Consider the following 22,919-nt stretch of genomic DNA (forward strand, 5'->3'; position numbering starts at 1 on the left):
GAGATGCTGGCTGTCCTGCTGGAGAAAGGAAAGACGACAAGAGGGATGGGGACAGTGAGGACCTGGTTGGAGGGTCCCCATCTCATGACCTAGGAAAGAAGGAAACAGCTGCTTTGTGTGGTGGGTATTGTCATTTTACACATGGGGAGAGGGTAGAGCCCTTCAGTCACCTAGCCAATTTGACCTTTAAAAACAAACACAAAAACGAAAAACAGAAAAACCTCCCGATCTGTGTGGCTTCTGGTGGGAGATGCAGTCAGGCCTTTGCTCTGGAACAGTATGAACACCAACACAAGGCTTTTGAGTCTCCTCTGCTGTGGGATGGTCTGTATGTCAAGTGTGTTGCTGATTGGTCAGTAAATAAATCACTGATTGGCCATTGGCTAGGCAGGAAGTATAGGCGGGACAAGGAAAAGAATTCTGGGAAGTGGAAGGCTGAGAGGGAGACACAGCCAGCCGCCATCAGGACAAGGAAGATGTAAGGTACCAGTAAGCCATGAGCCATGTGGCAAAGTAAAGATTAATAGAAATGGGCTAAATATAAGAGTAAGAGCTAGACAATAACAGGCCTGAGCTAATGGCCAAGCAGTTTAAATAATGTAAGAGTCTGTGTGTTTATTTTATAAATGGGCTCTGAGACTGGCGGGACTTGGTGGTGGGAGCTGGAGAGAAATTCTCCAGCAACAAATGGCGTCCAACGTGGTGGCAAGAGTTTCCACCTAAAAACTTAGAAAAAAGATTCTAAAACGGACCTAAAAACAGCTTCCTAATTGTCTCTCTCAAATAAGCGGCAGCTGCCGGTTTGAGCTACTGGCGGGTTCCTAGTGTGCGCTCTCGACCTGCAGTATGGTGGGAATGAGGCCTCTGCAAGTAACACATTAAACTGTGTGGTGAATTTAGCCTTTGCTAGTACAAAACAAAAAAAAAGAGGTTTCTGGGCTACACGCTACTTTGGTAAAAGTGTAGACCCACTATTTCTGAGAGTTATGGCTCCCAGAGCTGGCGGAAAGCGGACCGCCGCCATGTTGGGAAGCTGAAGTGGGCGGAGCCAGCAGCCACTGCGCCATTTCAGGCTTAGAAGGCTGCAGTTTAAAAGCAATAGGCTCAAGCTAATATAAAAAAATAAGCCACGTAAAGATGACTACCACACAGAGAATCTGGATTATGTTCTCTTTGATATTCGTAACTGCAGAAAAACATTTGATTGTAAAAGCTGTTGAGTTATGCCAAAATGTATATTTTAAAGGTACCTTGACTTCAAAATTTGGATATAAGGATATGTTGCTTTGGAAAAGAGTCTCTGCTCTTGTTTCCACAGAAAGCCAGAGACTATGGATTTGTTCCAGATTAAGATACATCAGGTTTGACAAGCCAAGACCCCCTGAAAGGTCTCCAATGACACCATGGCCCAGATGATTCAACATCCAGAATGGTTTCAAGTTAACTGGCTCAGACGATACAGCCTCACGGACTACTCCATGATCCTAAAATTTTCTTTCTGTCTCCAGAAGATACAGCGCCCCCCTCCAGCAGGAAGTAGTAAGAGAAGCTACGCCCAAATTCCCAAATATACCAAGCTGGCTTTAGAGATGGAATTGGCTCACTCCCCCTCTAAACCCAGACATATTGCTCAAAAAAAAAAAAAATGGTTAAGAGATTCTTGTGTCCCAAATCAGAAGAGCCCTCTGGTGTGGGACAGAGAAAAAACCAATATTTTTATTTAAAGCAGGTTGATTATAAATACAATCTCTTTCTAAAGAAAAAAAAAGGGGATAGTTTAGATATGATAGGATGAAAGGGTAGATTAATGAAACTACTTTTAAAGAGTAACAACTTGTTTAAAATGTTTTACATTGCTATAGATTTTAGTTTATTGATACAAATTTAAACTTAATTTTGTTATACTGTATATATATTTCTATTCTTGTTTGAGGTATTATGTTTATGTAACTCATTTAAAATTATAATGGATAATTAAAAAATAGATTAATAATTAGTCATCTATGATAATCATATTTGTAGCCATGTTAGTTAAGTCTTCTAGGTATACATAGTTATATTTCAGATAGATAGGTAGTCTTCAAACACTTCAAAGACCTACAGAATATGGCATTTAAAATGTTTTAAAAGTTTAGACTTTTTGGACAGTGAGACATGTCTGTTCCTGACAGCACCGATTTACTTCAGAGAGGAGGATGGGCATCGAAGACACTCCATACGGAGTTTATCTTCACCTTGAAAAAAATAGCCATTTGGGCAAGAAACTGTTCTTGCCTGGACTGCCTGATCAACTGGACATGCAGGACCCATACAAAGGTGACCACTGAACTTTGCTTGACAAAATGGTCCTTCAGGTTCCTGCTTTGCAGAGAAAACTGCCAGACATTCTACAGGACACAGAGAAAAGTGAATAAGAGACTCTAGGCCTTTGGGCTGAAGACAGATGCCCCAACTTTACAAGAGAACTTTGAATGACTGTCCAGGCTGCCAGCTGTCTCTGTCTACCCTACAAGACTCCTAAAAGTTGCTTATATCCTTCTCCATTTCTCAGGTAGTAGTATATCCTTCTGAGGTCTTTGATGTGGTTAAAGACTAGATACTTACAATTTTCCTTAGTTATAATAAAAGATAAGTTAGATATAAAACCTTAAACTCACAAATATAAGATAGATAGGATCTCTTCTTTAATATTGTAACTGTAATTCTTGCTTGATAATTGTTTCGTTATATGTAATTTTACTATGTTAAAGTTAAAACCTTCCTTTTTAAGAAAAGAAAAGGGGAAGTGCTGTGGGATGGTCTGTATGTCAAGTGTGTTGCTGATTGGTCAGTAAATAAATCACTGATTGGCCATTGGCTAGGCAGGAAGTATAGGCGGGACAAGGAAAAGAATTCTGGGAAGTGGAAGGCTGAGAGGGAGACACAGCCAGCCGCCATCAGGACAAGGAAGATGTAAGGTACCAGTAAGCCATGAGCCATGTGGCAAAGTAAAGATTAATAGAAATGGGCTAAATATAAGAGTAAGAGCTAGACAATAACAGGCCTGAGCTAATGGCCAAGCAGTTTAAATAATGTAAGAGTCTGTGTGTTTATTTTATAAGTGGGCTCTGAGACTGGCGGGACTTGGTGGTGGGAGTTGGAGAGAAATTCTCCAGCAACACTCCTCGCCTAGGCTACTAGTCAACTGGTTGTTCACCCAGCTCACTGCCCCCCACCCACCCACCCACCCCACCCCCGCACCCTCCCCACCCCCGCACCCTCATCCCTGTCAGGAGACTTGTAACCTAAAGGGGACACTGTCCTGCAACAGTCTCCTCTCCAGGGACTCAGAACCCCGTTACATGTTAGTCTGGGCCTGGCCAGCTGGCTCTGTCTGAGGTTTTGGGGTGAGAGGGTGTGGCCTGCAGGAGCTTTCCTTCCCCTTTGCCCTACCTCGTGACTCACAAGGCCTGTATATCACCACTTTGCCCTTCTTTTTGGTCTCTGTGCTGACATCTCCATGGGATGTCTCGAGGGACAGGGAAGAACTCCATCAGGGCAATTACTCCTTTCTCAGTGCGCTTCCCTTCCCTTCTTTCATCAAAGAACTCCTAATTGAGGGCATGATGTACATCTTCCACCAATCCAGCACTCCCCATTCCCTGGCCTTACTCATGGGTAGTAAAGGTGAGCCACATGTCCAGGGCAGACCCCTGCAAAGGAACTACTGTCCAGGGTCTCCAGGGCACCCCAAGAAGGTACTGGAGATGTAGTGCACACTCAAGAGGCTATAAGGAGCCCACTTCTTTGTGACCCTTTGGTCACATGGCATCTTAAGTCACCTCTTCTAAATCAGCCTTTTTGTTTGTTTTTTGGTGAGTTTTTTGTTTTGTTTTGTTTTGTTTTGTTTTGTTTGAGACAGGGTTTCTCTGTGTAGTTTTGGTGCCTGTCCTGGATCTCACTCTGTAGACCAGGCTGGCCTCAAACTCACAGAGATCCACCTGGCTCTGCCTCCTAAGTGCTAAGATTAAAAGCATGCACCACCACCGCCTAGCCTAAATCAGCTTTTTCTCCATCCCTGCATCCTTAGAGCCTGGTGACTGGGGCTGCCTGAGCCAACAGAGGCATCTGCAGCCTCGCCTGCTTTACGAATGCAGAGGGAACTAAGGTCCCACTGATTTAAGGCAGAGGCTCATCGACCCCTGTGTAATGAACTTGGCTGCAAATGTGACTCCAGCCCCTGATTCTCCATCAGAATCTGTCACTTAGTGGCCTTCATTTCTCAGCATCCAGAACTGGTTAAGTCTACCAAATGTTAACCCACTCCATGAATCTGACGGTAATGAGGTCAGCTTCCTCTTTATTTATCATTAGAGTTGGCAGATCCAAAAGGTAATTTAGTGTTCGGAAAGACCGATGTTAAAACTTTATGTCAGGGGATGCATTGCCAAATGCAGCCTAATAACGACATCATTAAATACAGAATAAAGTCTTTATTTAAATTCACTTTCATCTTATCCCTGTCTATAAAATGTAGGGATATATACAGAGTGAGTCTTTAATCCTCCAAACAAATTTCTCCAATCTTATTTCTTTCTCCCTTAGCTGTCTCGGTGCCTCTGGACGTTCACTGGGTGTCCAGTCCTGCCTGGCTCAGACACAACTCAACTCCGGCACATCAACAGAACACTCATCCTTAATGTCCGCGTGCCAAAGCTGTTCTCTGCAGCAGGATGAGGAGCACGCAAAATGGTTCATGGTCCCTGCCCTCAGGGGGCTGCCAGATTTGCATGGAAATGAAAGTGATTTTGGTCATGCACCACAGAAGACACTCACAGCCACAACAAGCCACCATACAAGGGAAGTGCATAAGATTACAAAGGCAGAGAAAAACTCACATTGCCCGGTAACATCATTACCCTCATGACATCGTGGCACACCACATTAGTCACATGAGTGTGGGGATGCTGGTGCCAGCAAACCTAGTGTCCTGCCAGAGATGTGGAAGTACAGCATATACAACTGTATAATAGGCATAACAGAGGATGTGCTAATGAATGGCTATGTTGCTAGCTTATAGAATTACTGCACTGTACTTTGTATAATTATTCTACAGGGCTTGCATCTCCTCGTGCTGGAAAGAACGTTTACTGTAGAGCAGTGTGCCAAGTGGCACTGGGAAGCAACCCCATACATTTGGTGTTTACCATGTCTCCTGACTGCAGTATTTTCTTTTGTGGTTGACTTAATCATCTGTTGTTTTGTTCATCATGGCCCTAGGAGCAACAGACTACTTAGTAATAGACACACACCATATGGCCTACCAATGTATATGCATGCATGCATGTACTTATATATATCCTAAATGGCATGAGTGGTGTGTGGTGATAGCCACCAACAATCCCAGTACTGGAGAGGCTGTGGCAGGAAAGCAGCAAGTTCAATGACAGTCTAAGTGATAGTAAGCTAATAAGATTCTGCCTCAATATTTAAACCAAATGATAACAACAATAAATTTAAAAGGGGCAGCTAGAGCACAGCTAAATAGTAGAGCACTAACCTAAAACTGCCTGTGGCCTTAGGTTTGATCACTGACAATACAAAACTAAGCAAATAAATCAAATAAATAATCTGTGTGTGTGTGTGTGTGTGTGTGTGTGTGTGTGTGTGTGTGTTCTATGATGTTAGCACAAGATCACCCATTAATGCATGTCCCTGAATATATCTCCATCACAAAGTAACACATGACTATAACTATACCATGCTGGGCTCAATACATTCTCCTCAGTTCTGTTCCATGGTCTCCGTGGTTCTGTTCCATGTCCTTCAGGAGCAAGCCCCACCCCCCAAGTCTAGTACAGGGAGGGTCCTCCCCTCTGCCAGGACACTCTCCTCACCCTGCCTCTCTTCAACCTTGTCTGCAGCTCCATCAGCAGCCACACCCCACTTTTCTGGTTTGTTTTTCTGTCCATCTACATTGGCACTTTGTCCACTGCTGTCCCTGCAGCCCAGCACAAAAGCATGGCACCCAGGGCACTCTCAAGAATCCTGCCTGAGTGGAGAGTGAAATCGTGCTGCCGAGAGGCACAGTGCTCTGGGTACTGAGAGAGACTCACACAGGAGATTGCTAAACTGGGTTGTGACATAGAAACCCACTGGCTGGAGACAGAAAACAGTAGGTGTATGGCACAGAGGGATCAAACAAATAGTCCATGGAGCTGGAATTTCAGGCAGCTGGAGAGAAGGGCAGAAAATGAGGCTGCAGGTATTTAAGGAAACTTGAACGATATATCGGTGGTACTGGTTGAGAACGATACAGCAGCCTTTTAGTACTACTGGTTGGGAACTATACAGCAGCCTCGCTGGGACTGGACAGGCCTCGACGAGAACTTTCCAGTTCCCTACACAATTCTACCAGTACAGAGTCTTGATAGATCTATGTGCCGACTAGTCCCCAAGATGGTCCCAGTGACCACTGCCTCCTATATCCCACATCCCACTTGCACTTGCTCCTATCTGGGAAGGGCTGCCCTGACTAAAGGCACGTGACAGCAGTGGTGGAAATGGAGCTTCTGAAACCACTGATTCATCTTAGGGTATGCTGCCCCCGACGCTGGGGCGGGGAGGGGTGGGCAAGAACATCCGGGAGTGCCCTCTGGAAAGACCCACATAGGCAGGCCCTGAGGCCTCCAGCCAACAGCCAATGAGATACCTACCAAGGCTAAAAGTCACCAAGTCAGAGCTTAGGGGTGGAGGCTCCAGCCCCAGGGGGGTCTGTATTGACTACAGCCTCGGTTCACCTTTGACTGTAGCCCTTGTGATCCACCCTGAGCGGGGAAACAGCCCAAGAAACAACTCCAGATTCCATCCATCTAAAGGAGACAATACACAGTTGTGGTTTTAAACTACTGAATCTGGGGGAAATTTGTTATGTAGTAAGAGATCACTAAGCCAGCCTCCTTCCTCTCCAAGAGCATCCATGAAGGCTACTCCTCAGAGGAACCTAGGGAGGTTTGGACCCTCTAAGTCCTTCACTTCAAAGGAAGATCTGGAGTCTAGCTTCTGCCTGAGAGAGAGTGACGCAGTTCTCTGTTCCTCCAGCTCTGCCCACATACCTGCTGTGTGTCCCAGTCCCAGAGGTCCAGTAGAGATGGCGGTGATCTGTTTTACTGCCTCCTGCCCACTGAACTCATGGGCTACTTAGATGCTGCTGAGTCTGCCCAACAATAACAGAGAACAGATGTTCTGGGAAAGGTTTATCTCTCCGGTTGGCACAATACTCGGAGGCTGACCTTTCTCTGTCACGTTTAGTAAATGTTATTAACACTCTTAAGAGGGCCTTGGGCGCCCGGGTTCTCAGTCAAAATGAGAGATGCCTTTATCGGAATGTCTCCTGAACGCGCCATCGCAGCCAGGAGCGTCTCTAAGGAAAACCAGAGGCAAAGGAGGGCAGAGGCTGAGGCAAGCGACAAGAAAAGGACCTTACGAATACCCAGAGAAACAGCATGGCGGGTGGGGAGTGGGTGAACAGGCTCGGGAGCCAGGCATTGCCGGATGCCCGTGCCGGCTCCATCATTAAGTTTTGCCCCTGGGCAAGTTGCTTCATTTCTCTGAACAAGCAGTTCTCACCAGCACTGTCACGAGGTGTAAATAAGAGGCCATGGGGGTCGGGAATGTAGCCGGTGCTCAGCACTGCTAGGATGATATGTAAAGGAATCAACCCCACCCCTACCCAATCAGTACCCTTCCAACTCCCTTTCCCTTTGTTCCATGTATGTAGGAAGCACCTCAATCGGTACCTGTCCTGACGGCTACGTCTTATGCTTTACAAAGCACTTCCAAAGTCACCACGTCATTAGATACAAATGTGAGCCTTGTGAGCTCTGAAGGACGGGGACACACACACACAAGGAGACAGGCCTTAGTCTACCCAAGTCACATGGGTTAAGAAAGAGAAGACTAGAGCTTGGCGGAACCTCAGGACTCATGCTACCGGACCTCAGCCAGCTTTTCAGGTAGGTTCACCCCCTTAGCTCTGTTACCTCCCTCAGCTTGGAGGGGAAGCCGTGACTATGAGTGCATGCTGGGAAGGCAGGAGCCCAGGGAGGGACAGAGGAGCTATTCTAAACTCTGAAGTGAGACCCTGCCCCTCCCTTCCCCTAGCAGACTACCTCTTTTCTCGTCTGCAAAATGGGTACGTTTAAGAGGCATGTGGGTGTCCCAGCTTGAAGCTGGTCTCCAATGGAAAGATACAAAAGGCTCAAAGACAGCTGCCAGGCCCACAGCGGGACATCTTACACCCACCATTCTATAAAACCCTTGACACTTCTCTCTTTCAAAACTGGGGGGTATTTGAGATGGAACGTCTACCCCATTTTCCTCACATCTGGATATGAGTAAAAAAAATATAACAGTATGGGCCACTGGGGGTATCTTTCCCTGGCCCCCATGTCATAGGCAAATCTGTGTGTCTTCTGGCCTCTGTTTCATGGTTTTCTCCCATCCAAGTATTAACCAGGTCTGGCCCTGCTTAGTTTTCAAGCCTGAGAGCTGCTTGTTCAGGGTGGAATGGCCACAGAGGGTCTCACAGTTTTCTATACACTAAAGACTATCATGGACCTGGTAGAGAAGAAACTGATTCCTTCTCGCCTCTATTTGGTCAAACCATAAAGAAAAATCACTTCTTTCCCCAATTACTGTTTCCTAATTGTTTTTGGAATACAGAGAAGCTAAGATATGAACTTGAATGCCTGGTAATAGCTTCATGTCCAGATTCTCAACCTAACAGCAGGTTCTGGAGAGCAGGGCCGCTCCACTGGCCAGGGAGAAGTCACAGAAGACACAGGCTAGTCTGGAGTTTCACGGTAGTGGCTCTAGAGTCTGCTGTCCTGTGGGATGGCCTGCCTCTTGGTTCTTCTGAACCTTCCTCTACGGCGCTCTCCCTGGTGGCCCTACAGTTTTCAGCATGGACTCAGTGGTTCTCATTGACATCCTATTAAATACAGGTAGAGGAAGCCTCCCAATACACACACAGTTTGGGGATAAAGTATTCTCTCTAACAGGGCTCTTCAGAGCCATGGTTGGGGAGCAAAGAACATGCAGAGGAGACCTTTGAGGTGCCACTAATCTCAAGTTCCAAGCTCATACAGGTGCTCACTTCCCCTCTTTTGCGATTGTGCTGTCCCTTAAGCCCTGGAAATCTGGGCCTGAATAGGATGAACAGCTCTGAATGTCCCCAGAAAGCCACCAGAATGTTCCTATAGTCTTGAACAATGGGGTCAGGGGGCCTTGAGACTTCTGAAGTATCCAGTCCTCTTAGCCAACAGGCACCTGGCTACATCTTCATTCGCTCCCCAATGTGTATTCACATTCGTCACAATGCACAATGTCATAGGCTGAATTCCTTCCCATTATTAACAAGTAGAACTGGAAGTCGCTTATCTCTTCTCACATCCTCTAAACACACACATACACACACACACACACACACACACACACACACACAAACAGACACACACACACAAACAGACACACACACACAAACAGATACACACACACACACAGATACACAGATACACACACTTACAGACACACATACTCACAGGTACAAACAGACACAAACAGACACACACACACACACACACACAGATACACAGATACACACACTTATAGACATACATACTCACAGGCACAAACAGACACAAACAGACACACACACACACACACACACACACACACACACACACACACAGCCAAGCTGTACTTTAGCACCTGGCTTAGCAATGTCCTCAGCCAAATACCCACTACTCAACTCACAATTTCTCGCTTCCAAATAGCACCAGGAAGTGAGCCTGACTCAGCAAAGTTACTTGCCACTTTCCCCACAAGGATGGCCTTTCCTCTGCCATCCAATGGCATCTTCCTTCCTCCTCCTGTGAGTTCAGGACAGCCTCACCTACCCCATTTCTATGAACTCTTCTCAGGACCTCTGAGCAATCTGCTGAGAAGACAGGCTTTCTCTATAGTTCTGTTTTTTCCCTCCCCAGATCAGCACTGACAGTCTCTTCACAAGAGTTCAAGCTTTTTCTAGCACATGCCTCAAAACTCTTCTCGCTTTTCCTCATTACGTAATCCCTGAACGACTACTATGGGGTGGGGGCAGTATCACAGAGCAACTTCTCCCTTTTTAAAAATGAATTTCCAGGGCTTTGGTTGGCTCAGCAGCTGAGAGCACTTCTTGCTCTTGTAATGGACCCAAATTTGATTCCCAGCACCCACATGGCAGCTCACAGCCACCTGTAACTCCAATTCCGGGGCATCTAATGCCTTCTTCTGGCCTCTGCAGGCATACACAGAGTGTACATTCATGTAGGTAAACACTCATACATACACACAAAAAAATAATCTTTTAAAGAATCAACTTTCAGTGTAGCATATTCCCCCTTTAAAATACCATATATTAACTATATATCAAAGAACAGTTAAGGTTTGGAAGTCCCAGATGAAGACACAGCATATTTAGCAGTTGGGGGGAGGGGCTTTGGCTTTCAGGTTCTTAAACTGTTCATTCTTGCTGTGGCCTCACATGGTATAAGGGTCAAGGCATTCTCTGGGCCTTTTTAATAAGGTTACTTATGCCATGTGGCAAAGTCTTCATGAGCTAGTCACTCCCCAAAGGCCCTACTTCTTAGTACCGTCACATTGGTGATTAGATTTCAACATACACATTTTAAGGAGACCCAGTACTTAGACCATAGTTAGCAGTTCTCTCAAGACAAAGTCTTTCAATGTATAAACGGTGCAAGTAGACAGAGGACAGAAGAACGCACAGAGAGTATGAGAAAAACTACAACTGAGATCCACTCAAAAGAAAGCATACTCCATCAGCCAGTCTTAGTGGAGCAGGCCAATGACAGACCCTTGTAATGGACAGAGCAAGGTCAAAGAGGAGACGGAGCCTGATGTGATGATAACCCTGAGAAATAGTTTGCTACTAAAAGAGGGAGCACATCTTCTGAAGGGACGGCTGTAGCCAGAGGCTGAACTTCGGTTGACTTCCCAGCTTTGCAGAGGGGTCAGCCTTCGTTAACTTTGACGATGGGGCGTAAGCAGGTGCTGGGAGTTGAAGTCATTTCATCATGCCTCTGCCACCTGGGGAAGCTCCTCGCTGTGGGATTTGGGAAGATTTGTAGGTATTTGCTTTGCATGCCATACCTTCCCTATAAAGGAGGCTCATTCTACTCCTTCTGCTTCCCTATGGCACCCAGGGGGGCTGCAAACCTAGTCAGTGTTTCAATGACTACTTACTGACTAGCTGACTAATTGCAGGAACTCCTTTGGGTCTCGCAAGAAAAGTGGGAGCTACCTTACCAGGAAGCCCCTGCTCAAATGCAAGGGCTTAGTGTTTGCCTAGAGGAGAGAAGGAAATCCCCCAGGCACTGCCAGCATTTTGAAGGATTCATCCCTCAGATGATATGTTGGTCAAGTTGGGTGGGAGCCACAGCGCTGCTCAGACAGGAAGAACACTGCCTATGAATGGGTGGCAGCTCCTGTCCATGGACACTGAACAGATATGAACAGATATCAGCTGTGCTGCCTACTACAAAATCCTCTGCAGACCCTTGCAAGCACCAGACTCACAAAGGAAGAGTCTGAGGTTGACTTCCCATCCACTCTACCCCGTTCTTCAGCATGCAATGACAACATGGTATAGAGACGAAACCTTTGCTCCAGGATAGAATCCTGATTTGTCTAAGTCAGGGGGTCAGCAAACTATGGTCCATGGGCCAGATCAAGCCTCCTCTAGTCAGTGTGTGAGGGTGAGCTAGAAGGGCATGATCTAGGAGCTGAGAATGACTTGTTATATTTCTCTTTTAAAATGTTCATTATTTTTACTTTTTATTTAGCTTTCAATTTTCTTTATTTATATGTTTATGTTGCATGTAAGTGTACATGTTCATCTGTGTGTGTGGGTGTGGGTGTGTGTGTGGGTGTGGGTGTGTGTGTACGCATGCACGCCAGAGGTTGACATTGGGTATCTTCTTTGATTATTCTTCCACTTAATTTTTGAGATAAGATATCTCACTGGACCTGGAGTTCATCAGTTCAGCTAGGCTGGCCAGTCAGTGAGTTGAGAGATCCACCTCCAACCACACTGAGTTAGACACATGAAGTATTCAGCCTGGTTTTTTACATGGATCCAAACTGATGCTTTTACAGAAGGTACTTTACCAGCTAGGATATCACCCAGCCCTGTTTTTCTTACATTTCTTAATGGCTGCAAAAAAAAAAAATCGAAAGAAGATTATTTTGCTGCAAAAAAAATATCAAATTAAAATATTAATATCTATTACTAAAAGCTGACTGGAACACAGCCACCCTCATTCATTTATGTATGCTCTATGGCTACTTTGGTGCTACAGTGGCAGTTAGGAGGTTATAATTGAGGCTGTATTTTGGGCCCAGAAAGCCTAAAACATTTATGACCTGACCCTTTATGGAAAAAGTTTGCCAAGTTGTGGTGTAAGTCAAGCACAGGTCTCCCTCCCCTTACCAGTCCTTTTTGGATATTTTCTTAAGAACTCAGACTAAGTCAATCAGAGCTAGACACTCCCCAATGGTAATGATTGGTTTAGGGTGGCTAGTGATCCAAATTGGCCCATTAAGACTTGAGGAAAGAGGAAACTGTCTGGTTCTCACTCCCTTGCTAGGCTTGGAGAAAAACTCATTGCTAGTAGCCCATGATTCAAGGGGAGGCCACCTTTAAGATGAAGCTGATGTTGTGGTCAGTGGAGCTCAAGTGATGGGGTTGGCCAGAGACAGTGTCCACTGAGCACCACAATAAGCAACACCTCTGGTTGTGGAGGCCAGTCCGCTTCCTTATTGTTTAAACTGCCTTCATCTGAAGGTCTGTGACATGGAGCCAGGGGCACCTCTTGACTCCAGTCATTTGCATGCACTATTCCTTCTGCACAGAAAGCTCCCCATTTCCCATCCCTTGCCAAGCAACACTGAATTTGCAGTGTCGTGAGAGGCCACCCGTGACCTCCTAGACCAGGTTTCACACCCCACCCCATCCCCAGGTCCCAGGACTTCCTTTTGCCACACACATCATTTATCTCTTCTACATTCACCCATGCCTCCTTTGCTAATGTCCTTCTGTGTCACCATGTGTGGCGTAGTCTGCAGAGTCCCAAGAACCAAAGGCAGTGCCCAGCCGTTGAGTACAACGTCTCCAAAGAGCATCCAGACTTCCTGGAGGGCTGGTTCCCACAACCTAGTATTAGGTAAAGCATCAAGAGCTCTCCTCTTCCTTGTGCCCATTAGACCAATAAAGAAAAGGTAGACAGCTTTGGCTCTCACTCTCTTCCCTCTATACTTTCTTTCTCTCTAAGACAGACTGCGTGGTAGAGACCACCCCCTGGTTACCAAGCATGTTAGGTCTCAGAGCTATGCCACTTTTGAGAAACAAATCTAAGCTGCTCTCTCTACTATGGGATTTCTCAGAGATCTTGACACAGCGCTACATCTGCAGTGGTAAGAGAGGAGGTAGGCACTGCCAGGGCTCTGGTTATGAGCCCGCAAGACAAGAGGCATCATGTGCAGCGCTTCTCAAACTTATTTGCTGATGGCACCTTTTTCTCTAAGCCAAGTCTCACTAGACTCTAGAGATAAATATTTTTTCTGTGAAACTTCCTGGCTTAGGGCCTTTGGGAAAAGACAAACACAGACGCAATGCATTAACAGGTCTTCCAACTATCCAACAGAAAGCATCCAGTTTACTAATGAGCTTTGGAATCATAGGGTAGGCACAGGGCCCTGGGTCCTCAGGATGGAGAATCAAAGCAGACCGAAGAGGTGGGTGGACAGGAGGCTCAGAACCCTGTCTACTGCACCAGCCACCTGCTACCCCTGCTCCTGATGTGTTTGCAGGGGCAGAGAGGGATACAGAACGTATAGAGTTGAACAGTAAGAGATACCCTAGAAAATGGATGGTAAGGGTCCACCTACAGGCAAAGGGAGCCTCCACTGGCATCCCAGGCTGCATGCCTACTCCTTGACTGAGGCCTAAAGCCATTACCTAAGCTTGAATAGCTGGCTCTGGAGATGGTCCCTCCAGGGAGGTGTGTGGCACAGGGTGCCACTTACTCTGCACAGTTCCCTCTGCTGTCACTGATGTCAAGGCTCCAAGCTGTCATTCCATAATCTGTAAGGAATTTGCAAAAATCTTTAGAGACCCTGCCGAGAGCCTCTAGAGGGAAGCAGGAACTTCCTGTTCACTTCACACGTTCTGAGTCTTCGGAGAGTGGGGTGGAGGGACCTGCCCAAGATGTCCAGAGGGAAAGAATCTCATGGCAGCCACATTCCCGGATCCAGCTTCTCCTCCCAGGCAATGAGGTACGCCAACAGTTCCCCTATCATTCAGGAAGGCTGGTGGCTACATGCCCAGGAGAGAAACCAGCATTTAAATGCAGCTTTCCTCCTCTCTGGAACCCAGGCCCTACTTTGGAAGGTAAAAAATAGAATGTGGGGTCTAGTGGGTTGAGGCTACACCATTTTTGTATTTGACCCTGAAAGCTCATTTCCCATTTATAGTTCTGGGGGGTGGACAGAGTCTCAAGAAAGAGAAATACCAGCAGTGGTCCAGCTGCCCAGGCACTCAGCATCCTTGGTGTCTTGGGCAGTTCTGCTTTGCATCACCTTCCCTGTCAAACAGGCGGCAGGGTGACCTGTGTTCACAGAGAGCTCTGAAGCTAGGAGGAGGTGGAAGTCTTGCCCCAGAGAACCAACCCAAGAATGATAAAGATGGGATTGGGAAGAGGCCCAGGATCCTTCCAAAAGACCATAGTATCTTTCCAAATTCCCAAGGTAGGTAGTATGGCCCATCAGACAAATCCCTGTTTTCCTAGAGGTGTTCTCCATTTCTATCTCTCCTGGGACTGCTTCTCATTATCCCTGCCCTGGCTGGTGGCTCCCAGTAGCCAAAGATGTGTTTCCAATGTCCTTTGAGGGCAGTCTGAGACTCTCTTACTCTACCTGGTACAGAAGCAGCCTCAGCCATGCTGCCACTGTGTCTAAGACAGGATGCCCATGAACCTCTGAGCTGGTGAATTCACACTCAGTTCACAAGAGGGTGAAGGCTGAACTGCCTTTAAGAAGAAACTCATCTCCACTGAACTGAGTCCTCCAGCAGGAAGGGAGGTGAGAGGGTTTGACTGTTGCCTTCGGGAGTCTGGTACCGTGAGAAGGGAAGGCATAAAGAAGTTGAGTAGCTATAAAAAGCCTGCAGAAAAAGCTGCCAGGTCTGTCTCACCTGTGGTACAACCCTGGGTCTGGGCACCTACCACACTTAGACTCCCTGCCTCGTAAATAATAAAAGCAACCAGAAGTCTCAACAGCAGAGTATAAGCTATCAATGGAGAACTGGGAAGATGCCCAGGAGGGACTGTTGAGGACTATGCCTGAGGAGCCTGAGAAGAAAGCCCCCAAGAGAAGCAGTGGTGATGGTTAGCTTGGTTTAAGAACTGGCAGCAGGAGAAATGATTCCAAGTCTTGCACAACCCACAGACCTCACTGTCCTCTGAGTCAAGGCCTCAAGACTATGCAACAATGCCCTATAGGTTCTGTTACAGAGAGCTGGGGGATACTGTGAACATATCAGGACATCCCAGAGGCCTCATGGGTGAGCAGTTAGAGATATAACAGAGCCACTTACAGCCACAGAGAGTCAAAAGCAGGCAGGGGCCCAGGGTCTTGGCAATTTTGTTAGAAGGTGAGGGCGTAGTGTGTAGAGAGTGCATCTGATGATTGAAAGAAAGCACATGTTCGTGTAAAGTGTGGTGGCTTGTGTCTATAATTGACGCATTTAGGGGACTGAGGCAGGAGGATTGCCATGAGTCCATGGCCAGCCTGGGCTGCATAGCGATGTGAGGCCCCATCTCAAACAAAACATATAAAAACAGAGAGAGAGGGTGGAGGGAGGGAGAGAGAGAGAGGGAGGAAGAGAGAGAGAGAGAGAAAGAGGGAGGGAGGGAGAGAGGGAGGGAGGGAGGGAGAGGAGGAGGGAGGGAGAGAGAGAATGAATGAATGAATGAATGAATGAATCACCATTCAAACACAAGCCATGGAGAACCCACCATTGAACAGCTAGCTATACACACCAACCACTAATTTTGAGTAGCACAGGTAGCCATGTGCCTTCTCATCCCAGGGCAGGTAGCATAACTCCTCTCTTAGGGAAGACAGTAAGTACACATTGCTGGAGAGCTGCATAATGCTGTAGATAGATCCTCTGTCTTAATGCCAGCCCCAACAATTAATCATGTCACCTTGAAGGAGTCACTTCACTTCCCCAAGCTACAGTTTTCTTATGGAAAGGGTGACAACCCACTAGATTCTCATGAGTATTAAGGATGATAAAATGTGCTGAACCCATGAAGGGGGAGGGGGAGGCATCCCAGCTCTGCACAGATGGTCAAAGGACAAAGGCAATCCCATCCCTGTTAGCACAGATGTCAACGCCAGCAAGAGGACCCAGGGCCTTAAAAGCAGTTTATTTTCCTAAAGTCTCTGCTGCTCACTTGCTTTGTAAACCCTTTTTTAATGGAGGTGGGTTTCCTCCCCCAGAGCTCCCAAGCTCTGTGCTGTGCTGCCAGAGACCTGCCCATTGTCTGGGATGGTGTAACAGTATGCTCCTTACTACAGACTGTGGGCTGGGCAGGCTCTGCCCTATTCACCTCTCTGTCCCCAGGGCTCACCACTATCTCTGACTACAGACAGTCTCAATAACTATTTGTCGAGAAAATGGACTTTGACCCTCTGCCCTAACCAACTCCAAATTGCTAGAGTCTACATTAATGAGGTTTCAGTGTAATTAAAACTGACAATTTTTTTTTAACATTCACATTCAGATGTCTCACTTCAAAGGACACCATCAAGAAAGGAAGTCAACAACCAACTCAAAAGAAAATAGACTGGTCAACTATGTAGCCAACAAGGAACTGTATCTAGAATACACAAAGCCCTTATAACTTAATAAAGAGAGAGAGAGATAACTCAATTAAAAATGGGCAGAAGATCTGAGTAGACTGATCCTCAAAGAAGATCACAGATGGCCCATAAGCACATAGAAGGGTGCTCATCATCATTAACACCTAGGAGAACGCTAATCAAAACCACAGAAGAGCACTGTGGAGATAGAATGCTCGCACATGAACAAGAAAGCAAAACAGGGCAGCCACTTTGGCAAACAGCCTGGAGTTCTCCAAATGATCATATACAGAGTGATCTCGGGATGGGCCAATTCTACTCCTAGGCATATACCCAAGAGGATGCGGAAGGGATGTCTGCCTAAAAACCTGTATGTATGTGAGGATTTACAGGAACATCATTCATATAGCTCAAAATGGGGAGAAACCCAAATACCTATAGGACATCTTGTGAACTGATGAATGGATAAAATGTGGACGTCCGCACACTAGAACACACTTCTACCACAGAAGGGAATGGGGTGCTCAACATGGATGAACTCTGAAAATATCATGCAAGTGGAAGAAGCTGGATTATCTACACGAGGTTAATCTCTGTCCATGCCAGTGAGGGACCATCCTGATTAGTTAAGGTGGGGAGCCTCACCTTCATAGTAGGTGGTACCACTCTCTGGCTTGGGTCTTGGGCTGACGAAAAGGAACTAGTGAGTTAACTACCAGCATCCATTACTCTTCTTCTTCCTGAATATGGATGCAGTGTGTTTCAAGCTCTTGCCACCTTGATTCCCTGTGATAATGGACTGTACCTACTGTGAGTAAAATAATCCCTTTATCCTCCCATCCATGTAAACATCCATAAAATTTTCAATAAAAAATTAGATTTGAAAAAATAAATAAGCCTTTTCTTCCTTCATCAAGTTGTTTTCGTCGAGGTGTTTTTGTTTGTTTTTAATCATAGTAGCAGTGAAAGTAAGCAAGAAGTATGCTAAGTTGGCACATTTACAGACACAGGAAGTGCACACATGGCAGCTCAGGGCCTGTGAGAGGTCCAGGAACTAAGGAGTGATAGCAAAAGGCAATGAGGCTTTTCCAGAGTGACAGTAGTCACTCACAGTCACATTCTGAAGATGGTTGGGGCGATGCTTGCACAGTTCTGTAAATATGCTAAAAGCCACTGAATTGTACCATGATTTGCATGATACATAAACTCATTTGGATAAAGCTGTGTCGAAAATGAAATGAAGTGATGGATGAGGTGGAAGTGGGTGGTAAGCCTGGGAACCCGAGCTCTATCCCTGGAACTCACCAGAAGGTGGAAGGAGAGAATTCACTTCACCACGTTGACCTCTGACCTCCACACATGAACGGGGAGCATGTATGCATACACACACACACACACACACACACACACACACGTACGTAATAAATACATTTAAAAAGGAGGTGTGAAGAAAAAGCAGTTTCTGATTTCTTCATTTTTCTCAGGCCTCCAATGTTAGCAAACAAAACCTTGAGTCATACAGGCCTATCATATTATCCACAGCACCACCAACAGCGCTGGAAAGCAGGTAACCAGATTCAATTTCTTGAATTGAAAATCATAATCATTTTGACCCAAAACAATACCAGGGTGTTTAAACTCTCATTCAAATTCAGTATAATCAGAGACACTGGCTCCTGATACCCAGCTGGGATTCTAGTCCACAGTGTATCTTTTAATATGGAAGGAGGATTGGGACTGAGTCCTGCTATATAACTTGAGCTGATCTAGACCTTGTTCTGCAGCATGAAATGAGCCAGAATTTTCCATCCTCCTGCCTCAGCCTCCTAAATCTAGGGCTACAATTACGAGCCATGACACCTGATCATCTTTCTCACTCTTGTCTAACTGTGACCAACTGGAATTCTATAGAAGAGGAAACTGAAGACCAATGGGATTGGGTCACTTGTCTGGGGTCACACAGATGTGGATAACAGTGATGGAATTATATCCAAGTGTCTTCTGACCTATTTGCTTTTCTGTTTCTTAAGTAAAACTACCCTAACCTACTCCCTCTGCCCTCCCCAGCCTTCCTCTTCCCTTCCTCTCTCCCTCCTTCCCTCTCTCCCTCCCCATTGTTGTCTGATAACATAACAATCCAGGACCTGCCCTCTGCTTCTGCTCCCTAGCCTCAATTAAGCCAGAGCCTTGCCATTCTTCCAGGTCTCTCCTTCCCCCAGGACATTCCTTGGACTCATCAAGGAGGCTGAATCCTGAACAGGGCTCACATGGAGCCCCTAGGTTCTGCTTTGGGAAATCTGGGCAAAACTCCATCGCTTTCTCGTCTTCCCCAAACTTCCCCATCATGTGCACAGCTATTACCCTGCCAAAGACACAATGGAATGAGCAGATGACACCTCATTCGGGAACCCCACCTAGCTGAGCACTCTGTTCCCTCTGCACCACCTCCCTGGAGGCTGCAAGACGGAAAAAGTGCAGAGGAGGTGGCTAAGAGCCTCCTGCTTCCAACCCTGGACTGGAGGGGGCTGCCCCTGACCTCACTGTAGATGAGTCTGGAGGGGACCACCTTGACTTCATTGCAGAGGGGGTAGAAGGGACCACCCTCTTGCAGAGGGGGTTAAGGGGATCTTCCTTGATTTCACTATGGTGGGGGTAGAGGGAACACCCCTAAACTCACTGTGGAGGAGGGTGAGCAGACTTAGAAGGCTCCATTGATGGCTCACTGATAGCCTTTGCATCTCGGCTGTTCAACAGCGACAACCAGGACCCATAAAGAGAGCTCTAGACTTGGAACAGGAGCCCTGGCTCTTGCTCTGGGGCTCTGGCCCCTCTGGACTGTGTGCATCCCTGCTCCTGACTGTTCCTGGAAGACAGAAGAGAAAACCAATTATTGGGTGCAAGGGACCCTTAAGAGAAAGAAAAAGCTTAAGTTGGATGTCCTTTCAGGGTCGCTGGGCCAACACTGTTAAACCATCTGTGAGTATGAACCAACCTGCTGGGCTCAGGAGCAGTCTCCCTGCTTCCTGTGAAAATGCAGCGAGATTTTGAGTGTGAAGAACTAGATTATGAATTCAACTCTCCTACTTAGTGGCTAAGTGACCTAGGGCAGATCCTTGCTGACCCACAAGCCCTCGATGATCTTAGGGAATCGGCTGACTCTCTCCATAAACTGTGGGGAAGATATGCTATGAGCTCAGGTGAGGGGCCAAGCTTGGGATGAATATGTAACTGTCACCCTGCAGGAGACGCTTGGCATCTTACTAGCTCTGGCTGCCCATATCTGGGAGCAGGCTCCTCAGAGGGTGGCTCCCCAACACCCCTGCTGCCAGCTGGAGGTATCTGGGTTCCTACCTCTAACATCCTACAATAATCTCTCGGGTGGGACCCAAGATCCCTCACTGGGTATGATACCCAGGATTATCCCACTCAGCATTGAGAAGCGCTGTTAGCACAGAGCCATCTCTGAAGCCCAGCAGAGCTCAGGAGAGAGAAAGCCCTTGGAGCAGAAAGGTACCTCTGTTATCAAGATGGCGCCAAAGGACGAAAGAAACTGGGCCCTAGCAGCGCTATGGGCTTCCTAGGCAATGTTCAGGATGCCACCTCTGACCGTGAACCTGACCCATGTTTCCTTATATCCTGAAGTCTGCCCTTCCCCCACCCTGCCCCGCCTACCCAGAGCATTGCTCTTAGGGACTCAGGCAGACTCCCAGCAAAGCAGTAACTTCTTAGGGAGCACAAGTTTATGAGGATCTGCTTAGCAACTCCACCCTTCCATTCATTTTATTTATTTTATTTCATAAAGCTACAGATAGGACTTCCCATGCAAATGACTCCCAGATGAGATGCAAATTGGGACTTGAAGCTGCCAAGAACCTATGTGGCTTTTCCCCCCTCTGTGTCCTCTTAAGAACTGTAACAGCACTGTGGCACCTCCTCCTGCCTCTCGGCCCTCTGCTCAGAAGCTTCTCTGCCATGTGCTTCCTGCTGGCAGCCACCGCCAGGGCTCTGCTGGAACCTGCCAAGCATGGGGTCTGAGTTTACTGTGGAGAGATGCTTAATTGCACTCGAAGGAGCGGGCCTGGGTGGTGAGCGAGCCTGGGGGAGGGGGCTGCCACTGTGAAAAGAACTGTTCCCTCTCCACAGAGATGCTCACACCGGTGTCTTCTCATCCTGTGCCCTCTGTACACAGACCAAGTTTGGCTCAGGGTTGCTGCAAGGAACTTTCCAATGAACAGGCTTTACACGGGGGTACTTTGGGGGAGCCTACCGACCTGTGGGCAAATCCTAATACAGCTGCTATCCAGCTGTGTCATTTGAAGAAATGACTGAAATCTTTCAGAGCTTCCATGGTAATGCACTGATGACATCATCTGCCAGGAGGACAATGATGCCTAGGTCTTGACTCCGAAGATGACAAGACATCATTTATCTAAAGTGCTTGGTACAGTGCCCATTGCAGAAGACTTAATCCACAGGCTCTTGTTATTTTAGCTGAACCAAACAGAGAGCACCTCACTTCAAGGAGCGTGCATTCTAGATGTGGGGGCGTAAAGAAAATGGGAAGAGATTGTTCCAAGACCTGTTTGTCACCAGGGCTGGGGCAGGGCTGTGCCAAGACCATGTCTTAACCATTTTTCTCAGGCCAGTGCATATTCTTTAGGAATACTGTATGTGAGCCAGCATCTAAGAAACAGACGCTCAAGGGAGATATCCACATGGCCTGTGTTCCTTCTTTTCTTCTTCCTTTTTTAAATTTTGTTTTATGTGTTTTACCTGCATGCATGTCTGTGCACCACACGTGTGTGCCTGGTGCTCTCAGAGGCTGGAAGAGGGCGTTGGATCCCCTGAAACTGGAGTTACAGACTGCTGTGAGCTACCATGTGGGTTCTGGGAATCTAACCCAGGTCATCTGGAAGAATAGTCAGTGCTCTTAACTGCTGAGCTATCTCTCCAGCTCCTTTTCCTCTCTTATAGTGTGTGTGTGTGTGTGTGTGTGTGTGTGTGTGTGTGTCTATGTGTTTGTATTTGTGACTGTGCCTATGAAGGCCAGAGGACAACCTCAAATGTCATCCTCTGAAATGCCATCCATCTCCTTTGAGACAGGGCCTGTAAATGGCCTGGAGCTTATCAGTTAGGCTAGACTAGCTGGCCAGTGAGCCCTTGAGAGACTTCTGGATCCATTGCACTAGTCCTAGGGCTACAAATTTGCACCCCCATACCCAGCATTTTTACTTGGATTCTAAGGATCAAAGACAGGTCCTTCTGCTTTTGAGGCAAGCACTTAACCAGAAGAGCTACTTCCCCAACCCTCTCCCGTCTTCTCATAGAATGATTAGCCTGGGAGCAAGAGCCTTGGGTCCTGGTCTCTATTCTGCCACAAAATAGCCTGTTATGGCCCAAAGGTCAGTGGTGGCCTCTGCACAATTGCACCAGCTTGTCTAAGCCTCTTTTCCAGTGTCCCTCTCCCAAGCAAGGCTAAGAAAGCCTGTTGACGCGTGGCTCTGGAATGTAAGTACAACCAGCCCTAAATGGGAGACCCATCACGAAACTGAATTTTCTTTCTGATCTTACAGATAACGACAACAATAATAATGGAATAAAAGTACATTTTAAGATGATCCTAAATGTCTCTCACTTCATCAGAGCCCGAGTCCCCTCTGCTGGGGACCTCTTCTCTACAATTTGCCACAGCATCCTGCTGTGGAGTTTAATGGCTTGTTGACACCTCACTGTCCTGTCCTATCTTCCTTCTCCTCAAGACTCATGGGTCTCAATGACTCCTCGGGAGCTCCCATCTGTCCTCCGTGCCTTCCCTCTTGTTTGGAGATCTCTGCAGACTGCTCGGACCCCAGCAGCCAGATGATTTCCACAGTGGGTGTCACAGGTCCAGCAACAGCACTCTGCTCCTCTGTAGCTCCTGGATACTTGTGAGTGGATAAATAAAGCTCAAA

The 22,919-nt window shown here is 46.9% G+C and overlaps 1 protein-coding gene across 2 annotated transcripts in view; it reads right to left on the reverse strand.

Annotated features, from left to right (window-relative positions):
* The window catches only part of Grik4 (glutamate ionotropic receptor kainate type subunit 4), a 317,685-nt gene that overhangs the window by 195,667 nt on the left and 99,099 nt on the right, over positions 1 to 22,919 (reverse strand). The window lies entirely within an intron of this gene.

The sequence above is a fragment of the Peromyscus eremicus genome, chromosome 7, assembly GCF_949786415.1.
Source record: "Peromyscus eremicus chromosome 7, PerEre_H2_v1, whole genome shotgun sequence".
In the NCBI taxonomy this organism is placed as follows: Eukaryota; Metazoa; Chordata; class Mammalia; order Rodentia; family Cricetidae; genus Peromyscus; species Peromyscus eremicus.